The sequence below is a fragment of the Bemisia tabaci genome, chromosome 3 (assembly GCF_918797505.1).
Source record: "Bemisia tabaci chromosome 3, PGI_BMITA_v3".
NCBI classification, from domain to species: domain Eukaryota; kingdom Metazoa; phylum Arthropoda; class Insecta; order Hemiptera; family Aleyrodidae; genus Bemisia; species Bemisia tabaci.
In genome coordinates this window covers 10469891-10488687 of record NC_092795.1, presented here as the reverse complement: position 1 = coordinate 10488687, position 18797 = coordinate 10469891, and the positions used below count along the sequence as shown (strand labels likewise).

The 18797-nt window shown below is 43.9% G+C and overlaps 1 protein-coding gene across 2 annotated transcripts in view; it reads right to left on the bottom strand.

The window, feature by feature from the left end:
* crp (transcription factor cropped) overlaps positions 1–18797 on the bottom strand; it is a 161160-nt gene that overhangs the window by 113031 nt on the left and 29332 nt on the right. The gene's annotated exons all lie outside the window — the stretch shown is intronic.

The window sequence follows — 18797 nt, the reverse complement described above, 5'->3', positions numbered from 1 at the left end:
TGTCCGATAAAATAATAACAAAAAAAAAACCATGGAAAATACATCAAATCAAAAGATAAACGCATAACGCTCGGGCGGTCGGCTACCCCCTCCACCCCGCAGCTCACGCTCCACCCTCCAACCCTCTAGATTCCCTTCATACCGAGAGTGAAGACAACACGAATCCATTTCTGATTGGTTCTCGTATTTTTGGCCTCCAGTGTCACAAACGGGTGATTACATTTTCACTAATTGCAAAGATCATAAACTGGGATGGACCGGGGATTAGGGGCATAGCAAGGAACAAACGGAATGAGGGAGGGAACGAAGACAGGAATTCGGGAATGAGTCGATCAAAGATTACGAGCAACTTTTAATTCGTGTAATCTTTGTTCCCGTTTGTGACATCCATGAGCCGCATTGTCTCAACTCTCCCTAAAAAGGGACTCAACACGGGGATTAAATGGATTGCAATTTGCAAGAAGGAACCAAGAACATTGCAATATGTTGCTAGGATTGTGGAACTCCTTTTGTCTGGGAAGAAAAACCTGATTATCCATTAACAGTTTCTATTTCACTCGCTAAAAACTGTTAATTTAATACAAAAATTACTAAGTATGTAAATCTCTTCTTTTTCATGCTTTAAGTAATTTAATTGCAGGGGATGAAGTTGCACAATCTTAGCATCAGTGCAATGCTTCTGGTTCCTTTTTGCAGAATGCAACGGAGATGTTGCATGTGTAGGGGATTTGCGATTTGACTATTGTTTCTTAGGTAAAAGTTTGCGAGAAACACGATGGTGCCACTGGTTTTTTCTGAAATAATCTCCCAAGCTCAAAAAAGCTCTCAAAGTGAGACCAAAATGGAGGGGATATCCCGCCCTACCCTGAGAGTCCACCTCTACATCCAAACAAACTCTCCATGCAAAGATAGGGAGCAAATACATTGACAGAGCTGTCACTTTCTTTGGGGACTCCAAAACTGAAAACACGGCAACCTTGCTAATGTATTTGCTCCCTATCTTTGCATGGAGAGTTTGTTTGGATGTAGAGGTGGACTCTCAGGGTAGGGCGGGATATCCCCTCCAATTGGCCTCACTTTGAGAGCTTTTTTTGCGCTTGGGAGTTGATTTCGGAGAAAACCAGTGGCACCATCGTGTTTCTCGCGAACTTTTACATAAGAGACAGCAGTCAAATCGCAAATCCCTCACACATGCAACATCTCCATTCTAATGGGGAAAGTCCTAATTTTCCACCACTATCTGGCATCATTGGAGCGGGGCAGGGGTTGAAGTGGGGCCCCGGGCAGGAGGGCGATCCGGGCGGAATACAAATCCCGGAGCCGGAGCTGAGAGCGGGGCCGGGGCCGCGGTCGGAGTCAGCTCGGTGATTAACGCACTGCTCATGATGGATGAACCAATCAACGTTAACGGACTGCCCGACATGCGACACACGACACATACACGGCCGACCCCCTCGTGCCGAGACTCCGCAATGACGTCCCTGCCCGCGCTCCCCCCCCCCCCCAACCCGGGGAAAATCCGCGGAGAAATGCAACGGTTCTAGGATTCGAGCTGATTTCGATTGCATCCTGAGATTAGGAAGTCAGCCGAAAATTTATCAGCTTTTCCAGGATGTTGCAAGGTTGCGCCAGTGTGTCTACAAATTCGAAATTTCCGGAAATAGTGCTGATTTTTTACGGGCGGTCCGGAAGTACTGAAAAAGTGCAGAAATTCCGTAGTAGGACCGGAATTTTTCGTTTATTGTCATTTTTATCGTATTTGAGGGCGAAACTCAAATTAATGACAATCTTCGAGGAGGGATGTTGCAAGGTTGCGCCAGAGTGTCTACAAGTTCGGAAAGTCCGGAAATAGTACTGATTTTTTAAGGGCGGTCCGGAAGTACTGAAGAAGTGCGGAAATTCGGCAGTAGGTCCGGATGTTTCGTTTTCTGTCATTTTTGTTGCAATATGACGGGAAATTCGGCAGTAGGTCCGGATGTTTCGTTTTCTGTCATTTTTGTTGCAATATGACGGAGAAACTCAAATTTTTGAAAATTTTTAAATTGGGGTAAATCCCCGGGTTTTCCTTTAAATTCCCTGACTTATCCGGATCGGCTCAAACTTCCTGACTTTCGACCCGGTTTTCCAGACCGCCGCGCCAAACAGTGGATCGAGTCCATCAGAGAGGTCGGACATGAAATTTTGACTGAAACGGCAAATTTTGATGTTTATTTCGTCACATTGTAAATTTTAAGGCGTGCCTCTAAAAGAAAATTTCACGAAAAAACCCATGAAACCACTTTTAGAACTTTGAAGTTTTGTATAAACGGAGTTAAAAGCTTTTGAAGTTTCCAAATTTTGTCCGACCTCTCCTACTGACTCGGCCCACTATGCGTCGGTAACAGCCGGTGTTGGCTATCGGTGTGTACTATCGATTTTCCTAACATTTTTTTTGGATCTTTCAAAAGAAATTCCCTAATTTTCGGCGCGAGTAAATCGGCATTTGTTCGATTTCACGAACCACACTTTGTTCCGAATCGCATGAAGTGTTTCACTTTTTCCCGTTCTAAACCGTACTTGTTTGAAAAATGTTTAACCCTCTCGGAATTTCTTGATCCATGACCGATTTTCTTGTTATACTTTCTGATGACATCGAATTGCCTGATATTTCCCGGTTTATTCGGTGTTTACTGAGGTAGACCCCCCAGTTTTCTCGTGTATTATGAGGCGCTATCATTGTATTGACAAGGTAATTACATAAGTGATTTCATGTTCTTAACCTTCGTGCAGAATCGTGAAATGGCCAAGTTCCATAAGATCATCGTACTCGGGGACTGATACCATCGAGATGCCAACAAGGTTAACGGGAACAGGTTAAACCTTCGGCGATAACTTATCGAACGACCTTAATCAATAAATAACTCCGCAAGATGGGACGTCACGGACGATAGCCAATCAGCAGAGGCTTCCATAACCCCCGCGATGTTAGGATTTTCTTTATTTACTTTCAAAAAAACAAAAAAAAAAGCATGCCAGGGTTGCCACATAATTTGGAAAATTAACTTCGACATTTACTTGATTTCCCTGACACATTTTGGTGAAATTCCCTGACAATTAAACAAAAGCCAGATGGTTAAAAAATAGTTTTCAGGCAAAATTTGTCGTTCGAAACGTAGAACCTACTTGAGAGAGTAAATAACCGTGACTTGATAATTTTTCCCAGACATGTTCGTCATTTTCCCTGGCATTTCCAAGTTTCCCTGACTATTTAAAATTCCCTGACATTTTCCTGATTTCCCCGACACATTTTGGTGAGATTCCCTGACAATTGAATAAATGCCAGATTGTTAAAAAATAGTTTTCAGGGAAAATGTGTTGGTCGAAACGTAGAACCCATACTCAAGAAAGCTATATTATGTGACTTGATGATTTTTCCCAGACATTCTCGTCATTTTCCCTGACATTTCCGGTTTTTCCTGACATTTTTCAGTTTCCCAATATTTCCTGACTGTGACAACTCTGTATGCCCCGTAAGTACAGCTTCCACGGCCGGAGTTGTTTTTTTACAGTATTACTTTTTCTCACCGAGCATAGGCGCGGGTGGCCGCATGCACCGCGGAACTAGCACTACTCGGCGAGACATTGGCACGAGCGACCAATAATTTTTATTGCCTTGAGGCTCGGCGGTCGTGTCGGTGTCGTCGTGGCGCTTGCAGTTGCAGTTGACAAGTCGTTTACACCGTTCGTTCGTTCGGTGCGCCATCCTCGCTAACGATCGAAATGATAATGAGTTAATTACAACCGCAGCCGTCAGGAGCTACCAGACTCCGGCTCCTCCGGCACGCCGCAATGTGGCCCCGTAACACAAACCCTCGTTTCCCCCGCGAAAGAACGTAACCATGTTTCGACGTTGACAAGTTTCCTCGCATCAGAGTTCCCATTCCACGTCCGTCAAAAGTTCCGGGATTCCTTTTAGGCTATTTCAAAAGGTCTGAGAAAGTTACGGAAAATGCAGATGATCCGTTACATCTAGGGAATTTCAAAAGTTCCGGAAAATGCAAAAGATCCGTTGCATCTGGGGAATTTCAAAAGTTCCGGAAAATGCAAAAGATCCGTTGCATCTGGGGAATTTCAAAAGTTCCGGAAAATGCAAAAGATCTGTCACAACTGACAATGATGAATTTCAGAGGTTCCGCAAAATGCAAAAGATCCTTTACATCGGGGGAATTTTAAAAGTTCTGGGAACAATTCAGCAAAGTCTCAAAAGTTCCGGAATTCAAAGCTAGTTCCGGGAAATGGGAGCACTGCCTTGAAGAAATTACTACTTAACTATCTAGGAAAATCTTGGGAATTTCTAACTGAAAATTACACTGATTTTCCTTCCGATTTCGTACAAAAATCAGACTTCGTGGCGAATATTTTTCGGGTAAATTCTTGTGGAAAATTTGATTATTTGAGGCAATTTTGCGACCTTGGAATGGAGTTACGTTCCTTTGTCCGGTAAACGACAAGACATCACCGCAACGCTGTGGCAACTGGGACTACTCCGCTGTTTCAACTTTCCTCTAGAATGTTGTTGGTTTGTCTCGTCGAGGCCGAGCTGGCTGCCTCAAGGGTGCTTGGAAAACACCCGGAAAAATATCCTGACTTATTCAAGTATTTCCTCGTCACACGGGACCGAGTCCACTGTTTGCCACACAATTTGAATTTTCTTGACTCTCCTCAGACTTTTCATGTTTATGGTCTGAGCTTTATCCGATTTATCAAGCATTCGCGGCATGAAAATTCGTTCAACGAGAAATATTTGGATCCAAGTCGAAACTTTGCAGGGGTGCAGAATTTTCCGAGCTTCCGCATTTTCAAACGCTCGCCGTCCGGGTTTCTACACTTTTCTTATCGGTTTTCCACAAAATTTCCCACCAATCTAAAAAAGAGGTACCAAATTTCCCTATAAAAACATGCATTTTTGAGGACAATGCGTTTGTTACCTTGAAATTTTTGGATATTTAGAGATTTAATTGCCAACAATACTGTCTGAAATATTTCAAAAACAGTATTCTTAAATTTGCCCAATAAATTCAATTCTTATAAAGGGAAATATGCCTGAAGGCTCATACGAAGTTCTTCCTTAGCACAGTAGTTTAGTGGGGGATCGCTCTCGACAAAAGCCAAAAGGCCGCCGTGATTCATGAACTTTCCCAAAGGGCCATTTTCACTTCCGGTAAGTACGCCCAATCCCGGAGCAACGACGTGACTGGAAAGCGTCGAACGACGAAAGCCCCCAGTGGTGTGACGTGAATAATCGAAATCGATTTAACCCTATTTGGAACTATGGTAAAGAATCGATTATTAAGATGTTCGCTGCGAACACCCTGTTTATCGATCCTTTAACATGGGTTTAAATGACGGTTCAATCGATACATCGCAAGCACGCCAGGCCGCTGAAGCCGCAGCCCCGGACTGGAGTGGTCTCGGAGTCATGCAGCGTGTAACAAGAGGCAGGAACTCGGAGCTTTTGAGGTAATCAATCAGAATCTATAAGTGGAGCTATTGCCTCATCGGTGCTTCGATCGATAATGAAGATTGATGCGCTGGAAACTGGACGACACGCGAGGTCGCCGTCGTCGCGTGGCGTGGCGCGGCGTCGCGACGCCGGACGGTGACAGGACACAGGACAGCGACGACGACGGCTCCCGAGCCACGACCCGAACTGCCGCTGTGTTACGGAAAAGAGCCGCATGTGCATTCTTGTTTTATACACGGTTAGCACGTGCTCTTATGTATGTTATGTCTCATCGCAGAATGCACTTGTCATCCTTCTCCGTAACACAACGGCAAAGCCGCTTCCACAACAACAAACCGTGGCTTTTCACTCCGAACAGACGTTTCGGGATGCAACGGAGAGTGTTGCGTTACGTAATCGACAGCAATGTGCGTGACGTCACGAAAGGATTTCCGTACGATTTTCGTTTCTCCGCAGAGTGCATCTTACTCCTCTTCGATGAATGAATGGATCTAGCGAGATCGGCCTATATCGCTGGTTTCTAAAATTCCTTTAAAATAGTAAATTGGTGTGGCTAAGTAGCATTCCACGTTCAATGAGCAAATTCTTTAATGATCAGTCAAGGCAAGTCCATGAATTCCCTGACTTTTAACTACTTCGCCAAAGTTAGGTTACACCGATACGGGTTTGAAAGTCAAACGTGATTAGCTCGAATGCGCAAAGTGTCAGATCGACATAAATTGCGATTTAGAAAAACAGACCACGAGCAGGGATCTAAATGGCACCTGGGTGAAATGAAGTTGGCCCTAAAGTTCCTGTTTTATCCGGATTGCTGTTAGGTCAAAAACGATTCCCAGACTTAGCAATCCGGATTTTTCCAGACCGCTTACATATCCTAAACGCTCCAGGGCCTAACGACAGAAACGAGAATTGGGGGGACCTTCCTGGCAAAAAAAGAGAACAGAATATTCAAAAAAGGCTCTGCGAGTGTTCTCAAAAAGAGGCAAGGGACCGTCTTTAAAATAAGTAACGCTACATTTAAAGTTTTTCAACCCACCCCTTTCCCTTCGAATCGCTTCTGTGAGCTAGGTCGCTATTCCTTGAAACGTAAGCACAAATGCAGTAACGCACTTCTCTGTCCCCTCCCCCAACGTTACTTACATTATAAACGGCTCCCATAGGAAACCCTAAAATGGGGCCCCCAATGAGCTATTTCCGTCAAAATTTAGGGTGCTATCTCCCCCCGGCCCCCAGCGCTACGCTGCAAAATACGACCACCCACACGAAAAGCGGTTCCACGGCCGGCGCGATAACGCATCAGAAGCCTCTAATCGGCCGACCGGCGATAACGACCAGAAATTAGTAACGCGCCCCCGCCCCTCCCCCGCATCACGAGGGAGAGGGGGGATGATTCATATCACCGGAACAAGTGCATAAGCCGAGTAATTAGCGGGGGAAAAAATTCAAGCTCGGCCGGACGCCGGACCCCGTGCCCGACGCGACGAGTGCCAATTAAAAGCGGACCTCCCCCCTCCCCCCACGGGGCACAACCGGTCCCCGAGCGCGCGAGTGAGCGAGTGAGACGCGAGAGTGTAGCGGCGTCGGTGGAGCGAGTGAGATACGAGAGCGTAGTGTCGAGCGGGCTCCATTCACCGGTTCATTCATTGACGCGGCCGCGGAGTCATTCACCGATCGAGTCCGACCGACACCGACCGGCGGCGACCAATCGCGGCGTCGCTCGAGCCCCACCGCACCGGTTCGTCTCGGAGCAACGCGGCCGAACCGCTCGACCGCGAGACCGCCAGTTCCGTGCCAAATCCCACGCTCCTGAACCTGGAGCACACGGTTAAAAATGTCCGTTTTCATGGATACTTTGGGTTGTTTTCTTCGTCAGATTGACCAAATTTTAAGGTTACGTCCACCGAGATCGTAGGTCATTCCGGGACATCTGGGGGCAAAGAGAGTGTCCTCCTGAACTAGTGTTCTCTTTGTTTCTCATGATATCACTCAAAGCTTGCGCCTCGCGAGTAGCAAGGTAGGCAACAAGTGCAGCAGGCGCTGACACCGTCAGAGGTTGGCGAGAACCCTCATTTCGTTTTTCCGTTTTGCGGATCCGACTGGGATCCTGTGCTTATTCTACCACTCTACAGAGCGATCCATAAGTCCCCTGTGCCACATGCGACGGCATTGAACTGTTGCTTTTGCTAGCAGAGGTACGAAAACTGAACACCGAGAGGATCAAAAAGTTGACCGAAAGGATCCATTTTTTACGACAATCCTTCAAAGTTTGAGAAATACAAGGTGGTAGAATAGTGCTGGGCCCACACTATTTTGCAGGGATAAATGGCTAAAGAGTAAAAAATTATTCACTCTGGACTCTGATTGAAAGTTTTGAACTTTTTGGCCTTGTTTCCCCGCAAACTAGTGTGGACCCAGTCCTCTTTTACCACCTTGTCACTTACAATTCGGGCAACGTTTCTTAGTGTTTTTTTCTTGTTAGAAATTAAGTTGTGAGGTTGACTGCTATTTTCTACCTCCTTATCATGATATTTTAAGAGCTTCCCACGACACCGAAAGAGTTCCGTTACGTAGCTATATCGTGGGTAGCCAATATGCGAACCCGGAAATAGTAGCGAGCGCACATTAGTGTGGGTGCGATAGGTGCAGATGCTAGGTTAAAAATGGATTTTGAGTGCTGCACAACATTTCCTCTCTTTTTTTGGAGGGTCTGAAAGTTGAAAGCTTCTAACTCAAAGAGTCACACACTCAGTACGCATCTACCTAATTGCGTTGTACCTGTGAGAGCCTGGTTTTTTCGGGCAGGAAAAACTTTCTGCGGAATTTGCTTACCAGCCACTTTCTTTGACACAAAAACTGAATGCGCAATTCACCAGCACCGGGTCCAACCCTGTATCATTTTTGGGGGATCGGCACCGATCATTACGTTTCAAATCCGCAGCTTTCCTTTCAGCATGCGGCTGAGCAAGCGAATTCACAACTCATTGTCAAATGAACTATGGATCCGCATTCCTACGTATTAAATTCAAGTTGCGTGCTTACGGATAAAATTGAACTTGGAAAGTAGAAACGCCGTTTCCGCCGAAATATCTCTCGGAAATGGGTCCTTCGCAGATAACACGCAGCGCCAGTCCTTGAAAAGCTTTTTCAGCGCGACGATCGAGGTTAGAAACCCGGCGCACAGTGGATCGAGCCAATCAGAGAGATTGGACATGAATTTTTTAACTAAAACTACAATTACGTATGTTTATTTTGCCTTATTTTAAATTTTTAAGGGTGTGCGTGAAGAAAATTTTACAAGGAAACCGATGGAACCACTTTCGAAACCTCAAAATTTTGTTTAAACGGAGTAATAAGCTCTGAAAGTTTCCAAATTTTTTCCGACCTCTCCTTTTGACTCGATCCACTGTGCGGCGCACAGTGCGGCACTCCGTGGACAAAAATCGAAAAAGTCGTCAAAATTTTTTTTTTGAAAATGCACAATTTTTCTTGATATTCATGGTGAGGAACGTTTTTCTGACAAGGAATGATAGTTTATTTGTGATTTTCATTCGTAGATCACCATGGATAAGCCGGTAAAGTTGAAGGAAAAATCTCGGGAATGAATTTCCCCATTGAAAACATATGGGGAAAAGACTAAAAACTTAAAAAGACTTTTCTCGAGAAATACTCAAAATACTCCTGGACGTTAACATTTTCTTATTCCTTATGTATCCTACTTTGATCGTGCCAAAGGGTTTTCCTATGTTGCTGCTTATAATTTTTTTATAAGAAGTTAAAGTTTGGGTATTTGACGGTGTTTTTACATTGCTAACATAGGGCTGATTCGAGGTTGCCAACTTTAGATGGACTTTTCTCGAGAAATACTCAAAATACTCCTGGACGTTAACATTTTCTTATTCCTTAGGTATCATACTTTGATTGTGCCAAAGGATTTTCCTATGTTGCTGCTTATAATTTTTTTATAAGAACTTTAAATTTGAGTAATAAGTGCATACGGGGATTTTACATGGGTAGCATAGGGCTTGTTCGAGGTTGCCAACTTCAAATGGACTTTTCTCGAGAAATACTCAAAATACTCCTGGACGTTAACATTTTCTTATTCCTTAGGTATCATACTTTGATCGTGCCAAAGGATTTTCCTATGTTGCTGCTAATAATTTTTTTATAAGAACTTTAAATTTGAGTAATAAGTGCATACGTGGATTTTACATGGGTAGCATAGGGCTTATTCGAGGTTGCCAACTTCAAATGGACTTTTCTCGAGAAATACGCAAAATATCCTGAGATATTAGCATTTTCTTATTCCTTATATGTCCTAGAATGACTGTGCCAAAGGATTTTCCTATGTTGCTGCTACTTTCTTTGTTATTTGAAGTTAAGTGTTATGTTTTCAACCTAAAATGCATCAATTTTTGAAGGCGGCAACATAGTATGGGTTTTCCCATGCGGGAATTCCCAAATCCCGCTGAACAGCGTTCATGGTAAACAAAACAAAACAAATCTTGTGTCTTGTGTCTCGCTTATCACTAGATACAATCGTATTTAGCTCAAATCATGTGCATGTGCCGAAGTAAATTCTCTCAGATTTAGCGAGAAAATTGTGATCTATTTCGTTCAGTTAACCGGAGGTGAAACATAGAATAGCTATCACTAGAAATGTGAGTCTTGGGTGCTAATAAGTACTTGGAGATTTGTGGATTTCGTTGTCCATTCTTAACCATGGTAACAAATATTTACACCTTCTTATTTCAAATGTATTAAGCTTTCAGCCGAAGTGCGGATTTCTACCTTTACCCGGCAGAATGTATGATTTTCAATGTTCTCACTCTCAGTGAATTGAATGACCTGATATCTCAGGCCCCAAACGTTTTCTTCCCATAATTGAATGAAGTAAGGTTTCTCTATTGTTCAGGTAAAGTCTGCCTTTACAATTTACCTCCCTTCAGCAAGTGAAATTTCTTGATTAGTGAGTATTGACTGTTACGCTGAGGTCAGATAGTGCGGTACGTCAACAGCATAACCTCTAATTCTCATGAAAGCAAGATCCATTGCTCAATTCAATAGTAGCTGTATAATTATTTAAACAAATGGCATGATCACATATTGTGCTTCAGCTTTGTTTAAAAATTTAGCAGTGATAATTCATCTATACCTACTTATCGTCACATTGAATACTGTGCGCGTTAATCAAGTCATGTTCGGTGCTTACCATCCTATACAGTTCTTAATCGTTCCTTAGTTTTTGAAGCTCATAAAAGGCTGTGCTCTTTGAATGGGAGAATCAGTGGTGTTTTCAATCATTATGAGAATGAGTGAAATACTCCTGAATGTGGTGTGTGACTAAATACTTACTCTTGAGTATTTTTCCTTCTGGTTTGTCCTTAGGACACTTGCGTGGTGAGTTTCATTTTCTTTCTACTCAATAGAAAATTTATTTCCTCCTTTATATTTGAGCAAATCAGGGCCTGCATTTCGTTTCATTCAGGACCCTTAATTAGGAAGTTAGGTGTTAAAATGCTTAGCTCCCAATTTCTGCATTCTTAAAATTACCATTATTTCCTGCATTTTCATAACATGATGCCAACCATTATCAGTCTAGTCATGGATATATTCTCCTTGATGATTTGAGAAGGATTCTGTTTTAATATGTCATGCCAAGATTTGACCTGTATCATGTTAAAAGTCATTTGCGCTGCAGCACAAATCCTATGATGTCATAATTTCTCATGTAGAATCAGCATTGCCCAAAGCGCAGAATGCTTAAGCGCATGCGCAGAGGTTCAGAAAGTGCCTCCCTGATGCTACATCACTAATTAATGGATTTAATTACCTACTCCTGCCACTGACTATACTTTGGCGTCAAATTAAGGGAAATATATTTCAGGCTGTTATTATAGGCTGCATTCATTTGGCCAAAAACAACTGTTTTGGGAGACGGCATGTGTGCTCGTCACTTGGTTTGCAGTGTTCTTCATACAAGTCAGTGATAATTAGTGTGCTTTTGATTCATTTTAATGAATCATGCAGGTATGTGTATTTAGAAATCTGTAGAGGAACCAACTGTGCATTTGCTCATTCTATTGTAAAGATCAAGAAGGTATCTTTGGTGCATGGAATTATCATCCCTACAAAAATAAAAAAGAAATATTTAGTTATTTCTCACCCAACTTCAGGTTTCTTCATGAAGAATGGACAAACTGAAATCTTGTGGCTCATAATACTTACCTCATCCGTATTATTCAAATTTTCCGTTAATGAGGAGTTTTTTTTTTTTTTTTTTTTTTTTTTTCATTTTTTTTTTCATACTGCTTTTAAAGCCATAACTTAAGTCCTAGAGAATTTTAGGTTCTACCTAGAATTGGATTCTACGGAAGAAATTACATAAGAATGGATACTTCAAGGACCTGCATCCATACAAATCAAATTTTGTATTTTTGAGAGGATCATTTTGAGGTTTTTTGGCATCCATCTTGTATTTGAAGCCAAAATTTCAGTCCTAGAGAATTTTAAGTTGCAAAATTGGATTCTATGTGAGAAATTACATAAGAATTGATACCTCAAAGACCTGCATCCGTACAAATCAAATTTTGCATTATTAAGAGGATCACTTTTAGCTTATTTGGCAGCCATCTTGCTTTGGAGCCAAAATTTCAGTCTTAGAGAATTTTTGGCTTCAGAATCGGATTTTACGGGAGAATTTACATAAGAATTAATACCTAAAAGACCTACATCCGAGCAATTCAAATTTTGTATTATTGAGAGGATTATTTTGAGGTTTTTTGGCAGCCATCTTGTTTTTGAAGCCAAAATTTCAGTTCTAGGGAATTTTAGGTTGTAGAATTGGATTCTACGGGAAAAATTACATATGGATTGACACCTCAAAGACCTGCATCCGTACAATTCAAATTTTGCATTATTGAGAGGATCATTTTGAGGTTTTTTCGGCAGCCATCTTGTTTTTGAGGCCAAAATTCCAATCATAGAGAATTTTTGGCTTCAGAATCGGATTCTACGGCAAAAATTACTTCAGAATCAGCATCTTCTTGGGCCAATAATCCTTTTTTCATCGTTGTAACGATTTTTGTCCACATCGTCCATAAGCATGCCGCACTGTGCGGCGTTGCGCTGCTTGCTGGGAAATCCACGGAAAGTTGAAACTAAAAATTTCGGATTTGCTGACTAGAACGGCACTCATTTTGCGGCGGCCTACGAAACAACAAGACCGACAAAATCAATATAATCCTTACTCTTAGCAGTTCAACACGACAGCATTGCAAAGCTCCGAGTGAGGCTGGCGATCGGAAGTGACCTTTAACCTCTGCCACGGCTCGTGTGTGTGTGTGAGGTCGGGAGGGGGTGGACGTACGAGAGCAGGGCACAGCGGATTCCGCGAAAAAGCTCCGGCAAGAATGGTGGGGGCGGGGAAAGGGGGAGAGGGGGGACGGAGGTACAGGGGGGCCAGGGGGGAGGGGGCGGATGATCTCTCGCTGTTGGTTCTCACTCCCACGTTCGTTGGCCACGTGCTGCTCGCACCCATCTTCCGACCAAAAGTGTTCGAGTAAACGTAATGCGAATAGTTTTTCGATTAGCGATTAATAAATCGATTGTTTTTCGATTCGATCAATTAATCGGCCACTGAGATTTCTCTTGACTGTTTAATCGATTACTCTCTATCGACATCCGACCGATGAAAATTGATGCGTTTTTTTTTAGCTTCCCGTTTCAAACACAATACTACGGCACAGGTGAACATTTCGTTAGAGGTGTCGTTCTATCCAACCCCCTGCCTGTGCACTGTAATGCGGAGCGGTGACTTCACCTCACTGTCGGTTTGCCTTCAATACTCAGTGTAGGCAACCTGAGCTCCCACGTGGTCGAATAGTGGTATCACCCTCAGATGTCACGATTGCTCGCGGAGGAAAGCAGGAATATGTCCAACCAGAGCGTTTGGCGCGGAGCAGAACCCTACCGCATACTTTTTCCTTTTTTTTCAAGATATTTCGCTGCGAATCACTTAGAAATCGCGGTGTGGGAGAAGTTGGTTTCCAAAATTGCTGTGTTTTCAGTCTTGGAGTCCCCAAACAAAATGGTAGCCCTGCAGATTATCTGTGCAGTGGATAAAGATGTGGACTCTCAGGGTGACATTTAGGGATCTCCTCCATGACGACTTCAACTTTGAGAGCTTTTTCGAGCTTGAGAATTCGTTCCAGAGAAAACCAGCGTATTCTTGCGAAATAATACACTAGAGAGTATTTAAATTGCTGAATCCCTATGCATTCTAAATAAGTAAATAGATGGGAGAATGCAAAATCCCTATTGCGCGCAAGAACTCCATCGGTGTCTTTACCACCCTAGGGTCTCTGGACTGGCAAAGACCGTCTTTATAGAGCTCCACCGCACCGTGGAGACTTGCTTTTTCCAGATACAAGGCGTCGGCGTTGTTACCGACGAGAAAAACAATGGGGGCGATCGGAGTGCGACAGTACAAAGCGATCTCAAAGCGTCAAAATAAACCAGAGCCAGACCGAATGACCGGCGCACACCATGTCTGGAGCTGGTCGGCGCGGCGCGGAGCAAGGATTCGTGACTATATTAGGCCATTGGCGCGCGATTCCATGCAAAGGGGCACCACTGCACAGCGGCGCGCACTTATGCTGTCATTGCCTCCTACATCTACATCTACGCTGGCGCGGTGTCGCTGCCCATTCAGGTCTTTACGACTGCACCATGAATGAATCCCATCTCTCGACGCAATTCCACGATCGTAGCGCTTACGCGGTCGGATCCCCAGGCAGAGCGAATAGAGTAATCGCCAGTCTCAATGGCGAAAGAGAGAAAGGAAACGCGTAAAACTGCCGTTCAGGGAGCAGAAAACGGAATTTAAACCTTGTGTTAGAATCAACTGAATTCACAAGCGTACAATGTTAAAGATTTCTGTGTTTGTGGTTACTTTGATCAGAGTGCCTGCCAGTCATTCAATTCCTTGCTTTTTCAGTACCTTTTCCTTGTCTTTTCCTTGCTTTCCCTAAAATTCCTTTCTTGGCGATTCTCAAAAATCTTGCTTTTTCCATACCTTTTCCTTACCTCACACGCATTTTTAACTATATTCGGATTGGGAACGTGGAATGATGGAATGACGAAGGAGTAAACCGAAAAACACGAGGAATCAACCGGATGTTGATAAATGGATTATGTTTGGAAATCGCATACTCCCAACGCTACTTACTAGAGTTTGTCACAAAAATCTCGAATTTCCGTACCTTTTCACCGAAGATCCGTGCTTTTCCGTACTTCCTCACAGACCTTCCGAAATCCGTGCTTTTCGGTGTATCCGTACTTTTCAGTATACACCCTGAATTGCCCATGGCTAATTAGTGCCGCATTTAGTCCATTTAGTCGGCGATAGTTCCGTTTGACAGAATGTAAAGTCCCGCTTTTCCATTTCTCCAAAGGGAATCACGCCCACTTCAACATTGCATCTTATGCAGCTTTCTAAAGCACACCCCATCTTTCCCACTCGTCCGTAGTTCCGTTCGGCAGAAACACGTCCAAATATCAGTGAGTTCCTCTCACTTATTACCTATAGGTGCTCTGGATGTTAGGACGGAGTGAGCCATTACAGGAGGTGGAATGCGGCGAAAAGCGGAGAGGTCCGCCCGGGGCGGATTCGCGGCGGAACAATGGGTCGTGGCGGCGGGAAGCGTCTCGTGGCGGCTCCTCCCCGGCGCGCGGGTTCCCGGGCTTGGAGAGCCGCGAGCTCCCAGTCAATGAGTCAGCGTGGACGGGCACTACGCCCGGGATTCGCAGCCTCCCAGCCACAACATCCGCGGAGCCGCTAGAAGCGGAGCGCGGCCGCGGGCCTCGTGGGCAGAGGCGAGGCGGAGGCGGGCTCCGAACCAACGACCGCCGCGGCCGAGCCTCCGAGATCCTCGCATGCCGACGAGCCCACGTCCGATCCCGTTTCGACCACCGTCGGATTCCGCTCGCGAGGGCTCCGGCACCGGCCGGGAGATGCAGCCAGTGCCGGCCCGTACGGATCAAGGCGGACCCATCCGCACGTCACCAAGACAGTTTTTCCATTAGGGAGCTCTTGCACATGTCAGGAATTTGCGATTTAAGTACATTTTCTAACTAACAATTTATATCCAAAGCTCAAAAAAGCTCTGAAAGTTGAAGCCATAATGGGGGACTGGCAGTTTTTCCATAATGGAGCTCTTGCACATGTCAGGAATTTGCGATTTAAGTACATTATCTAACTAACAATTTCTATCCAAAGCTCAAAAAAGCTCTGAAAGTTGAAGCCGTAATGGGGGAGGGTATCCACATCCTCATTCCCTCCATTACGGCCTCAAATTTGAGAGCTTTGTGTAAGCTTGGAGTTGAAATTAGAGAAAACCGGTGGCACTAAGGTCTAAGGTGTCTCTCGCAAAATTTTGCGCATCGTAAAATTTTGAGTAAGAAAAAGTATTTAAATCGCAATTTCCTCACACATGCAATAGCTCCATTTCTTCAACTTCTCCTTTACTTTCCAAGATAATTGAATAAAACCTCAACATTTCTTCTTCATTTCGATTACGCTGACTTTCGCTGAACTTCGAAGACATTTTCACTTCTAGGGATTCATACTGTGAAGGACACTGGGAAGCTGCTTGTCTCTCGAGTGCTATCGGCTAAACTTGCTGAGCCAACATGCTACACGCAAAATTCCCCGACTTTTCTGGGTCATCGTCTGGCTGCACTTCTTTTCCGCCCACTTTCTCTTTTTCAGCCCCTTTTCAAAGTATCAATTCCGCCCACTTCATTTCCGCAGACATGATTTGTTGGTCAATTTGGCAACTGTGCGGGCACGCAATGAGGAGGAATAGCACTGCCGCTGATAAGATTTCCCACTGATCTATCTAAGATCGTCTGCTTTCATTCTTGATACGATCAGATGCAAAGGTATTTTGGGAACTTACTCCGTGTCACAAATCAGTGTCTTCACGGTGGTCACCGGGAAATTATCTGGCTCATGTTAATACTACATTTTAACGTTTTAGCTTCAGAATCGACAAATTATCTGTGATATTTTTTTTGTGTTTTAATTACCCGTGCGTTTTTAAGAGTTTACTTTTACGAGTTAGTGTTTTATTGTTTTAACTTGCGTTTAATGTATTACGAAATATGTCGTCCAATTTTAGCATTATTTTGAGCAACCGGGGAAAAGACACTTTAGTTTACCAAGAAATTAAATATAGAATGGTCCGCGCGCCAAAATCGGGGATTGTTTGGCGGTGCTCTCTTGACAAAAAGTGTGGTGCGGTTTGTGTGACTAATCATTTGAAAACAGCTATCATAGATGTAAGGGGCACTCATACCCAACATGGAACTGTCAGTGAAAAAAAACTGGAACTGCAACAAATTAGATCAACGTTGAAACGAAGAGCTACCGAGGACTTACATATGGAGCCGTCCAATTTCTTGATTTTTGTGCGACGTTGCCGCATACTCGGGAAAATAAGTGATTGTAAATGAAAGTGGGCGGAAACGATAATTGCCGCAACTGGGCGGAAAAGAGAAAACCACTCGAATTGGGCGGAAAAGCTAAACTGCCCATCGGGCTACTCCCTGATTTGGTGCATTTTCGGCAGATCACCAGAAACCCTGATTTAAGGACACCGCTAAAGGCAAGATAACAACGTCTGACAATTCTTAGCGGAGGGCTCCTGAGTATTATCTATATTTCCCTTAGTATTTCCGCCTAAAAAAACGCAATTTTACTGAAAGGTTTTGCAGATATTTATCATTTTGACAGGATCAGAAGGCTAATCCAAAAACCTGCATTTCCCTTGATCGTTTCGCGAAAATACCCTACATTTTCCTTGATACCGTTCCGACCTTCTAAAATGTGTACTTTTACAGTATATTCGTGCTTTTTCCGTCCAGACACCAAAGTTACATCAGCGGAGCATTAAAACTGAAGAGTGATGTACGTTTTCTCACTAAGAATCAAGAACTTCGAACTACTGCTGCAAAAATCAGCCGAAAGCGTCGGGCGTGTGTAGTCACTTGAAACCGGTCAATTACGTTCATCACAGAGCACAAAGCAACAATTCAGCGGCAATAACGCCGACGAAGAATTAAATTTAAATCGATTTGTAGCGATCGAATAATCCGACGACAAATATACCGGCTCAGGACTGGGCCCAGACATCTTTGTCCTTCATTGTGTCTGGAAATTTGGCGGGAAAATGGGCGAGGCGGGGTGGAGGAAGTGACGGTCATCGATGTCGGCTGGTCAGCACGCACAGTGGTCCATATTTCGACCGAGTTCGGCAGAAAGGAGCCAAATGCCGGACTTGCGTCCTCGGTGAAAGCACGCATGTGCTTACGAAGGCCATAACTGATATATCCTTTTTGACAGAAACCGGAAAAATTGTCTCTTTCAAGCTTAACAGGGCTCAATGAGGGGACAGGAATTAGGATATGGTATACAGTTTCAGTCCATTAAATTCATAGTAACAGAATTGTGCTTCGATGGTTAAAGCTTATTGACTTTAGCAAAAAATAATAGGATCTGTTCAACTGTAAGTTCCTTTCGTTCAGTATCAACGGAGACATTACTCATTGAAACCACGACACATGGCGTCATTCTCCGCGGTAGTGCATCCCGTGGTTTCTGCCGACCTTGGTTTCATCACATTTGTGCTTCGGTACACGGATGAAACCCAGACGGAAGGATCCACGGGATGCACTACCGCGGTGGATGACGTCACTGGCCGTTTTTTTCGAAAAGCGATATTCCCGTTAAAAATGGGCTTAGAAACTCGGCGTTCATACAGATCTTCCTTTCTTTTGCCAATTTGAAAGCTTAAACCATCAAAACACGATTCTGTAACCAGCGCGACTGACCCATCGTTATTCTTGGGCTGATGGATTCGCATTAAATGAGAGAAACGGTCGCATCATATTGGCAACGCTGTCTCTTGGCGCTTGCCAGGTTAGGAAAATTCCCTCCTCAGCACATAATCGCGTATGTACTCAATCAACTCCTAAAAACCAACGAGAGAACTCCAATTAACCTCATCTATCCAGACAGAAATTGGTCATACGTTGGATTGCCGGATGCGACCGGTCCCATCACGATGTGACGCAAGAAAGAAATGAAAAAAAAATTATGAAATTTCACGAGGATTTGAAATATTTCACATTTGTCAGAGGTTAGAGTATGCAACCCGCCTTCAAATCAAACACGCGAAACTAGAAAAAAGTCACAATTTTCACATTTGGCGAAACATCAAAAGGAGCCGGTACT